Genomic DNA, 9,939 nt, shown 5'->3' on the forward strand with positions numbered 1-9,939 from the left:
TGAAGAATGATGGAGGCATGAACAAAAGTAAATCAAAATGTAAACTAAATGAAAATGCAAGTACACTAGATCATGAATTTTGAAATACAGCTAAAGCAGTACTTAGAGGAAAACCTAAGGCATTAAATGCTATATATTAGAAAAGAAGAAAGGTCTAAAATCAATTACCTCAACTTCCAAATTAAGAAACTAGAAAGTGAAATAAAGTTAAACCTAAAGTAATCAAAGAAAATAATTAAAATGGAAATAAACAAGACAGGAAACTAAAAACAAACAAACAAACAAAAAACAATGAGATACTTAACATACCCAAAAATAGACTCTTTGAAATTGAAATTATCAATAAAATTAATCAGTCTACAGTATCTGATCAGAATACCAGTATCAGGAATGAAACAGGTGACATTGTTAATTCTAACGATATTGAAAGGATAAGAAGGGCATACTGGAAGGAATTTTATGCCAGTAATTTTGACATTGATAAAATAGACAAAGATAAATGGACAAATTCTGACATAAAATTTCAACATTCTGGAAGAAACAGCACTAATAGCTTCATAATTAGTAGCTACTAATTTGTAATTAAAAACTTTCCTACAATTAAAAATTCCAGGGTAAATTTGCTTTATTGGGAAAGTCTACCTAACATTTAAGAAAAAAGTAACGTGACTTTTCACACAAACTGTTGCAGTAAATTGAAGACAAAGGAATACTTCTTAATTTCTATCATGAGGCCAACATTACCTAATACCCAACTTGATACGGATATTAAGAAAAAAGACAACTAGGGAATAACGTGAGGTTGTCTGTTTCCCCCAACTGGAGCGTAATGGTGCAGGTGTGTGGGTTGGTGAGACAAGATAACAAGAACCGGTGAATCAAAGTTCCACATTTGGAAGCAGTCATGGTTGGGCATGGCCCAGAGACCAAGATTATTGACAAGAAATATAGCAAGTACAGTTGAAAGCAGAGTGTAACAAAGGATATGTCAAGGTAAAGCAGGTAGGGGTCAATCCCACGAGCACAGACTCAGTCATATTTGGGAAGGACCAAGAGATGAAGTTTCAGTCCGCTAGGTTCCCCATATGGTGAAGGAACTTTATTGATATTTTGTAGCATTTGAGGAAGGGGCAGAGAGCCCTGGCCTGGAAACACACAAGAAGAGAAAAAGGTCAGGCAACAACGATTCTATAGAAATTGATGCTGCCCAGGAAGCTGAGTACTGCATAGGACTGGAACCTGGGCGTGACCCTAAACAATGCCTTATAACCCCAAAGAAGGGGAAAGGAGCATCTGCCAAAAAGGAATGATTGGGTCACTGGAGCCAAGGCTTGGAACTTTATTTTTATGTTTTAATTTTAGAGAGCACCAAGATGTCCTTCATTAAGGAACGGAAAAATAAACTGTGGCACCTCCAGACAATAGAATATTATTAGTGCTAAAAGGAAATGAACTCTCAAGCCATGAAAAGACATAGAGGAATCTTAAACGCATATTACAAAGTGAAATAAACCAATTTGAAAGGCTACTGTATAATTATAACTAAATGACATTCTATAAAAGTAGTAACTGGAGATAGTACGAAGATCAGAGTTTGCCAGAGGTTGGGGAGGGAGGGAGGAATAGGCAGAACACAGAGGATTTTTTAGTGCACTGAAACTATTATGTTTGATACTTTAACGGTCGGTACATGTAATTATACATTTGTGCAAACTCATAGAATGTGCAAGGCTAAGAGAGAGCCCCGATGAATACTATGGATTTTGGATGATAAAAATGTGTCAATGTTGTTTTATTAATTGTGATAAATGTAACATTCAGGTGTAAGATATTGATAGCAGTAAAGGCTGTGCATGCATGCTTCAATAAGCTAGGCAAGTATAACCTAGAGAACAACATTGCATGAAAGGGAAAATATAAGCTAGTATCTTTCATGTTTCAATTTATTTTATTTTATTTTTTTTACACTTTAAAGAAAGGAAATACCTTCTTCAATGGGAAAACTCAATATTGTAAATGTCTCTTCACCCCAAATTGATCTATAGATTCAGTACCGTCTTATGTCAAATGCAAATGTAATTTATTGGAAATTTACAAACCAATTTATATGAATACATGAGACCAAAATTAGCCAGCCTAAACTTGAAGAAGAATATGACAGTACAGGATCCACGGTATATCAAAACTTACTGTAAAATTGCAGCAATATAATCAGTGCTATATTTCTGTAAGAATAGTCAAATAGACCAGTGGACGTGAGCCCTATGATTTGTGTAAATCAGCTTTGACAATTCTACCTTGCTTTTCAAACCCATAAATCTTTAGGGCTATGGTACATGTTTTAAGAGTGGAAGGGGAGCAAAAGTACTAGGATTATTTAATGGAGGGATGATGCTTTCTTTATCCTTGGTATTAATTGGCAAAAGCCTGGAGACAGAATATGAATAACAAATCTTACCATGCAATTTAAAGGAAATAGATTTAGACCTAAAGGAATTAACTAAGTGAATAGAATGAGAATGTGAAGCAGAAGAACAATTAACATCAGCTTTGGTGAAAACTGGACCTTTAAAGGAGAATAAACAAGAATATTAACAGATAATGAATTAAGATCAGATTTTCTGGTTGCTGAAAGTCTTCCACTGCTTCAGTGGCCACTTTAACCCACATATTTACTGGAAAGTAAATCACTTATAACCACTGATTTCCTGCAGGCTGTGGAATCCAGAGGGTATTCTGTTAGAGGCCATTTTGTGAAGAAAACAGTGGAAGACTAATCCTTGCCAGCATGAATTCTCAGAACAAATCAGTTTGGGGAGGGTGGATCACATCACTAATACTAGATAATGCTGATTTAAAGGGATTATTTGGGTTGTGGACTGATCCTAAGTGGCTGCAAGCTTTTGTGAGCAGGCCATTATGGATGATATGAAAACTAATCTGTCCCAGTGGGTTTCCACACTTACCCAAGAGGGGAAATTGTCCTTCCCCATATCTAGCAACTAGAATCCATTTTCTGAAGAAGTAGAAGTATCACAGTTGCTGGTACCCCCAAATTGGCTGTATGATCTTAAGGATACATGTCTAAACTAAGGTTGTTGACACGGACCATGATAGATGCTGTCATAAAGCTCCCTGCTTCTCCACCAATTTCGGGATCCTTGTGTCGATAACTCTGCTAATAAGTGTCAAGAAAATATTCAAGAGACAGAAACTCATTTGCTAGTTTAGTTATTCTTCTTGAAAGAAAGGAGTGTATATGATAGGAATATTTACTATTCAGACAGTGAAGATGTTAAAAAGTTATTGAAAACTAAAAAGGGAAAATTAATTGTATTGCCAATAGAAAGCACATTATCAGATTCAGGACATAAGAGAGAGGTTTCTTCCAACTGTAGCCATCAGTTCTGGTGGCTATAACACATTACCATAGACTGAGTAGCTTAGAAAACAGACATATATTTCTCATATTTTGGGAGCCTAGAAAGTTCAAGATCAAGGTTCCTGGTAAGGGCTTTCTTCCTGATTTATAGACAGCTGCCTTGTTTTATTACCACATGGGGAGAGAGAGAAGAAGCAAGAGTCTCTGTCTTATTAGGGCACTAATCCCATCATGAGGACTCTACTCTTATGACCTATTACCTTCCAAAGACCCATCTTCCAAAGACCCAGCTGTAAAACTGGGAATTAGGGTTTCAGCATATGAATTTTGGGATGACATAAGCATTCAGTCCTTAGTATCCCACACATGGTCCCCCAAATGACACACTCATACTCCTTAAGTGATCCATCAAGTTAACTCTATATAGTCACGGTTTTAAGAATTTAAATCCTGTTAAAAGGGTTGTAATATAGAATAGAAAATATGTGAACCTGGTGGCGAATTTACTCTCTTAGATAAAGAAATAAAATGTACAATGATTGAAGAAAGGTTATGATCTGATACTGCATATCCTAGCAGGGGATCCAAGGCCTTTCACAGTTGCAGGGATGAGATGGTCTGGAAGTAGTGTAAATTTCTGGTAATTACTAGTGGGCAGTGATCCCACAGGAAAAGAAGAGAATAATCTTATGGGGCCATATGTGAAACCTACATGTCACATAGAGGTGGAGCTATAGATTTCAAATCTACAGCTATAGATTTGAAAATGTGACTGGAGAATATATTCCAAGGTTCTGTTGCCCTTACTTGAATGTGAACTTGGAATTGATATTATGTGCAAAAGGGACGCTATCTAGTTTTAATTGGACATGCTGGATGGGAATCTTTGTATTGCCTAAGCACTTTTCTGTAATAAAATTAAGCAGTGTAGAATTCTAAAAGTACAAGAACATTGTTCTTATGAAGGAAATGATCAAAGTAGGAACATTACATCCAATTCATTCACGGGATATGAGAATAGCTATTGGAGGATATAACAAGGTGGTTCTCCTCATTGTTTATACCATAACCAATATAGTAAAGACTGTAAAAGAAGTATAACTGGCCAAAGATGATTGGTATGCCATAATAGATTTGGCTAATGCTTTCTTTTTAATATCTTTTTGGAATCCAGTACAACACTATTTTCATTTTAGTGAAATTGTTTTCAACATATATGTATGGATTTTCCACAGGAATATTTAAATTCAAAGCATATATAATAATTTAATGTAGTGACCTCTGAACTTTGATAACCATCAGGAGCAAATTGGTTCTTTGTAATGATGATATCATAATTTCCTTCTAGACAGAAAGAATGCAGGAGAATTTATGTCTTTAATATGACAAGAAATATCTTTCTGATAAACACCGCTGAAATATAAAGCTGTTCCAATGTGTTGAAATTTGAGGAATAAAATTGCATGGAGAAAGAGATATCCTGAAAATGGTGAGAAATGAATGACTATCTCTGTTGATTTTGCCACCAAACCAAAAGCCCAAAGACAGGTGGATCTTTTGGGTTTTTGTGAAATCACATTCCCCGCCCCCCCACCCCTTAAAGATTTTATTAATCCCAATTCACAGAGACACCAGAAATAAAGTGAATTTGAATGGAGCCCTGAACAAAAACAAACACTAAAAGATCCACTTGAAACTTCTCACCTGATAGCCAGCTGGTTTAGTAATGTCTGCAAGTAGGATATGCTCTCTGGTGACTTTAGCAGAAACTGGATGTTGTGATCAGCAGAGATCACTAAGGATTTGTGCTCAAAAGCTGCAGATATCTCAAAAGATGCTGAGGCTTTTTCAGACCTTTTGAAAGACAATTGCCAGCTTGTTACCATGGACATTTGTGAAAAGTTACACTAACAATGAATAACAACTGGGACCGGCAATACCTTTCCTGTTTTGGGTAATATTAGGAAGCATAGAGGAGTCATTCAGCAGAAGTCACTGATGAAATGGGAATATTATATTCAACATGTGACAAGAAGAAATTCAGGAGACATAATGTACATATATGAGTAGCTTATTTCGCTGGCTCCAAGGCCAATAATAGAGACCTTTGCTGATCGCCTACCTCTCTATTTCCATATTACCTATTTCTATATGCACTGATTTGCTTGCTTTGCTGATGGGAGTTCTTATATCTAGGATTGCCTAGCAACTGGACTTTGGCCACAATACATCTGTTGAAAAAGTAAAAGTAAATCTGCAGAAGGGGCAGAACTGAGAGCTGTTTAATTAGGAATAAACAGGAGGAAGAACTAGGCTTGGACTTGAGTATATATTCTTGTGCCAGAGTTAATGGCATTTCCACCTAATCTTAAACTTTTGAATAATAACCACAGCCATTTTCTAAATATAGAATACTTAGTGTCTATGAGACTTTGGATGAGGCAGAATTAAGGTAGGCTAAATAAGATGCCCACCAAAAAGATGGGGACAGCATGCTGGGGCAGGTGCCTTAAGCAGAACTCTAAAGCTAGCTCTCGGGATTCATGAAGTAAATTGGCAGGGTGCGGAGAGTGGGATGCCTGACCAGACACATTTGAAGTAAGGAGAATACATTCCTTTCATATATGACTGTGCCAATAATGTGGGAAGGACCTCTACTCACTTCCAATTGGGGAAAAGTTATACTTGAAGATGTACCTACCCAGAATTACCAACTTGGCACTCAACTCCTATCACGATCATTGTAGGGCTTCCAATGTATATTGACTAGGTAACATTATTTTATTCTAGGTGTTGCCTATTTTGAAAAACAAGGAACTTCAGAGATACAAGGACAACTTAGAAATGACAAATAGTTGGGGCGCCTGGGTGGCGCAGTCGGTTAAGCGTCCGACTTCAGCCAGGTCACGATCTCGCGGTCCGTGAGTTCGAGCCCCGCGTCGGGCTCTGGGCTGATGGCTCAGAGCCTGGAGCCTGTTTCCGATTCTGTGTCTCCCTCTCTCTCTGCCCCTCCCCCGTTCATGCTCTGTCTCTCTCTGTCCCAAAAATAAATAAACGTTGAAAAAAAAAATTAAAAAAAAAAAAAGAAATGACAAATAGTTGGGGCACCTGGGTGGCTCGTTTGGTTAAACGTCTGACTCCAGCTCAGGTCATGATTTTGTGGTTCGTGAGTTCGAGCCCCACATCGGACTCTGTGCTGACAGTTCAGAGCCTGGAGCCTGCTTTGGATTCTGTGTCTCCCTCTCTCTCTGCCCCTCCCCCACTCATTCTCTGTTTCTCTCTCTCTCAAAAATATATAAACATTAAAAAAAAAGAAATGACAAATAGTTGATCATTTTTGTGCACATGAATGTATTTCCTCTGATAAAAGTTTATACTTCATGCCAAAAATAGGATATGAAAAAATAATGCTACATAGACTTATCACCTACCATACAACCCTCAGAGTAGTATTCTTATTGGGGAATAGAATTAGCAATTAAAATATCTGATACTTAAAACTCAAGATGGAGATTTTGATGTTGGTAAGGCAATGGAGCAACATAATCTCTCAAATAGCTTTGAGGAATTTGAAATTTGTACTACTCTTTATTAAAAATTGACTTCTTATTTTTAAGAAGTAAATATAGACCCATTCTCTGTCTCAGCAATTTTATTTCAGTAGAAGTGCATGTATACATGCACAATGAGACATATGCAGGAAGGATCATTACAGCATTATTCACGATAGCTCAAAACTGGAAACAGAGATTTCCACTAATAGTAAAATAGCCGGTGAGTGGCAGACCAATGATTTAGACTTACGTCAATTGATTATAAAATCCACATTGTATCTACCACACAACAATCTTTCCAAACTAAAAATCCTTCTATAATAGGTCATTTTCATGTTTCTAGATTGCCATATAATTACAACATAAGTAATCCAGTCTTAAATTTTGCATTTTAGAGCATGTATGTATTTCTACTGGTGGCTGGCCTTGAATCTCTCCATTCAGCCTCTCCATATAGCTAACCTGATCTTCCTTACATTATGGTAGTCTTTTAAGTAAATGCCAGGCTGGGCTTCTGTAGGCCTACATTTTTAAAAACTTTTGCACAAATTCTGTCCTGATTGATTTTGACCTTCAGTTATCCTTCTCCAGGAAATAATCATTCAACATTTCCTTTTATGTATTTCACCTGTCACTGGTCAACATATTTCTCCTTACAAATTTTGTTAGCAAAATAAAAATTAAACTATTTCTGTTTAATACGTCATTACAAAATATAATGGTATAAAGCAAAAGTACATTATCATCTTTCATGATTTTGTGCTTTGACTAGGTTTGGTGGGGCTGTGCTTTTGCTGTAGGTTTCTCATGTGTTTGCAGACAAAGTGTGATGAGTTTCAGTAATCTGAGTGTTTAATTAGATAACTAGATTTGCAAATTGTTTCTTCCCTTACAGTTCTGGTGACTAGGACAACTAGAGGTGGCCATTTATCTTTTCATGTAAACTCTCTACATAGCTAACTTGAGTTTCTTCATTTCATGATAGTCTTAGAGTAAGGAGACTTCCTGCATGTTGGTCATCTTCCCTGAGAATATTCCAAGAGACCACAGTAGAATTTTCAAAACTTCCTCTAACCTAACGCCAGTCATGAATTGCCACTCCTGTTACTTTTAATCTGGGCCAATCCAGAGTTAAAGAGAGGGAAAACCTACACAAAGCTGTAAAGATATACACTACACAAAGATGTTCATTGGAAGGTGATTGAGGACTAGCTGTCATGGTACACCTCTGATTTGCAATCATTTACACCACTCCTACATGTAAGAGTTGAAAGTCCCCAAAACATTTTCCTATTATAGCATGAGGCTCAGGATTTAAATCTAGAATGTCATTGTCCAAATAAGATTCAGGCACGGAAGAGTTTTCTCAGGTAGAATTCTTTGAATAAAATTTATCTCACATAACACCTGGAAAGTAAGGGGATGAATTTTATACGACATATATAATGGTGATACATGGATATCATAGACTATGAAAATGAGACATCCATAGGGAGCTTTGAAAAGCTCAGGGCCACCTGGGTGGCTCAGTCAGTTAAGCATCCGACTTGGCTCCAGTCATAATCTCACATTTTATGCGTTTGAGCCCCATATTGGCTCCGTGCTGACAGCTCAGAGCCTGGAGCCTGCTTCGGATTCTGTGTCCCCCTCTCTTTTTGCCCCTTCTCTGCTTGTGCTCTCTCTGTCTCTCAAAAATAAATAAATGTTAAAAAACAATTTTTAAAAAGTGCCCACATATTCTTGGGTATCTATAAGGTCACACACGTGTGTAAGACAGTCCACACACCCAGGCCAGTACACATGCTCAGTGTAGACCTAAAAAGGTCCTGTGGTCTCACTTCCAGATGACCTTATAGTTGGGAATGAACAGGAAGTACAGACTAAGTCAGAGTTGTATACTTTTTGGTCAAGTGTGTAAGGCATTTCACTGTATATATACAGAGCACCTCAACAGAGACTGGGCACTTAAGAAAATCTCTGTTCACTAAGACATTAGCTGACCACTTATCTTTTCATGTAGCTGACCACTAAGTTAACAGAGAATTCAATGGCCTCTCAGGACAAAGAAGAGACTTCAGAGATTTAATTCAGAAAAGTCACAAGACAAACAACTACTACAAAAAATAGCAGCAAAAACAAAACCCTGAAAAGGGAGAGAATCTGATTTCCCACTTAGTCATGGTATATAAACCTTTTTTTATGTTGCTGTGTTTGCATTGCTAGCATTTTATTGAGGATGTTTGCATCTATGTTTATAAGAGATACTGGTCTGTTGTTTCTTTTCTTGTGCTATGTTTGTCTGGTTTGGTATAAGTGTAATGAATGACCTCTTAGAGATGGAAAGTGTGTACTTCTTTGTTTTAGAAGAATTTTTGGTAAATTATGTTCCTTGTTATATACCCAGGAGAAATGAAAACATATCCATGCAAAACTTGTTCAGGAATAGCAGCACTGTTGACAGTAGCCCACAGGTGGAAACAACCCAAATACATGAACTGATGAGTGGATAAACAAAATACCTTATATTCATGCAATGTGATATTATTCAACCATGAAAAGGAATGAAGCACTGATATATAATATATGATATATGATAAAACACAGGTGGACTTTGAAAGTATGCTAAGGAACAGAAGTCAACACAAAAAGCCACACATTATACGATTCATAAGAAATGTCCACAAGAGGCGAATACAGACACATAGAAAGCGGATTAGGTGTTGCCAAGGAATAGTTTAGGGGGATGAGAAGTATCTGCTGACAGATGTGGGATGTGGATATGGGGTTTATTTTCGTGGCTATGAAAATGTGCTGAAATTAGGTAATTACTTATACAACTTTGTGAATATACTAAAACCTCTGAATTAAACCCTTTAAAATGTTGACTTTATGGCATATAAATTCCATGTTAAAAATCCTTGTAAGTACTTTTGTCTATCTTAAATGTTGTATGTTCCATCTTAGACCTTTCTGAAGTAGTAACAAAGGTGGACCACATAGCTC

At 36.9% G+C, this 9,939-nt stretch overlaps 1 pseudogene; it reads left to right on the forward strand.

Moving 5' to 3' along the window:
* The first annotated feature begins 796 nt into the window (after positions 1-796).
* On the forward strand, positions 797-4,483 carry LOC122479816 (annotated as a pseudogene).
* The last annotated feature ends 5,456 nt before the right edge of the window (positions 4,484-9,939 follow it).

The sequence above is a fragment of the Prionailurus bengalensis genome, chromosome A1 (assembly GCF_016509475.1).
Source record: "Prionailurus bengalensis isolate Pbe53 chromosome A1, Fcat_Pben_1.1_paternal_pri, whole genome shotgun sequence".
NCBI classification, from domain to species: domain Eukaryota; kingdom Metazoa; phylum Chordata; class Mammalia; order Carnivora; family Felidae; genus Prionailurus; species Prionailurus bengalensis.